Below are 1,902 nucleotides of genomic sequence, written 5' to 3' on the forward strand. Positions count from 1 at the left end.
GAGACACTAAACTTGCTCAGATACCCCAGTTCTTGAGGGCTCGTTTGGACACTTGGAGTATCTCGAGATTCTATGAATAATATTGAAATGATTTGAGTTAACATGTTTATTGGACTTTGAAAAGGAGAGAAAAAAAAATTAAATAAAAATATTATAAAGTTAAAAAATTATTTGAACATAATTGTTTAATATTATTTTGTATGAAGTTTGAAAAGGTTGTATTGATTTTTGTGTTTTGTTTTGAAATTTGTAAAAGTTATAATAATTAGGTAATGATTGGATGAAGAAACCAAAGACTTAAATTGAAAAGTGTTTTGTATTTAAGTAACATTTGAGAATGAAATTATAAGAAATTTTAAGAATTTCTTATCTCATCTCATTACCCAAACTCACCCGTATCTTTTTTAGTCTCGCAGCTACCCTATAATCACTCAGATTCTCTTTGCATATGACTTGCTCTTCTTTACAAATGGCTCGAAAATGAGTTTTCAATGGCTTTAATATCTTTTATTTCAAATTATGAAGTAGACTAGACTCGAGTGAAAAAATGAGCCTCGAAAGAGCATGTTTTTTTTATCCACAAATCGGTTTCAAGGGCCCTGTAACTTCCTTGGCTGAAGGTTTTTTCCTAGCCACAAACTTGGAGGCTCCGTTAGCTTATTGATAACTATCATCTTCATATTTTGAGTCTGTAATCTATAAAGTAATGTCTATAATGACCCCTCGTAAAAGAATCATTGCCTTGAAAAATCAATGTTTTTCTTTGGAAGTTGTTGCATGATAGGGTGGTGGCTTTAGAATCAAATATTCAAAGGCTTATTGTTCCTTTGGTGTCAAAATGCAGCTATGATGTTGTGGATATAGAAACTCATGTCCTCACTCTTATAGTTAAATGTACTTCATGATAAATTTATTTTTTAAAATTCAAGTCAATTACAGCTAATTGCTTAATTTATCCCTACTCTAAGGGAGTTCATAGATCTGTTAGAACTGCTTGTTTTAAATTATATCATTGGCTATGGGAATTATACCTTTTCCCAAAAGCCTACCTCTCTTATGTCTAAGATGTACTTGAATCCCGTAACAACTTTTAAGCTGAAACACATCAAGGTCAAAGCACCTAAACCATCAAGGTTGTATATCCATCCATTTGGCTTGCTCTTTTCACTCTCTACTATTTATTTAATTTTAGTTTAAAGTTTATGATGTATTTAGGAGATATTTAGCTTAGACCTTTGGGCATTTTATTTGCTATTTATTTTACTTGATGTCGCTATTTTTCTTACTCTTTTAAGCTTTCATTTAACAGTGATTACAATTGCTATGGATTGATTTTGAGAATTTGTGATTTAAATACAAGAATGAAACCTAGAATTTTAATTTTAGGGCTTTTCAATTTTTAGCTCATATTTTATCAATTATTTTCTAATCTAATATAATTTGTAGCTTAGTTTTATTAATTTCTTAGTTCTATTGCATATTAGATTAATTAAATCTTAATTAGGACTTAAATAATTTCAGTTTTATTATTTAATTTTCAGAATAATTAAGATTTTTTAGCTTAGTTGATTCCTTGATTGTTAATTTCACTTTGTTAGTCTTTTACATTTCATTTCGACACTAAAAAAATCAAAAATATGAATCTAGTCCATGACAAGTGTCCTTTTCATTCCCGTTGCATTCTTCCATTCATTACACATACCACCATTTTTATTTTCTCTTTATGAATATTTTCACCATTTTAAACGACTTTGATTTTAAGTAACTTTTGCTAAGGAGGTGATTTAAGAATTTATTTCTAATTATTATGCGACACCCTCCTGCACTTGGGATAACCTTTGTGCTACTCATTTTTGAGTGAGTCAAGTTTTTGACGCTGTTGCCGAGAAATAGTTCCTTGAC

Source organism: Juglans microcarpa x Juglans regia, chromosome 2D (genome assembly GCF_004785595.1).
Source record: "Juglans microcarpa x Juglans regia isolate MS1-56 chromosome 2D, Jm3101_v1.0, whole genome shotgun sequence".
Lineage (NCBI taxonomy): Eukaryota > Viridiplantae > Streptophyta > Magnoliopsida > Fagales > Juglandaceae > Juglans > Juglans microcarpa x Juglans regia.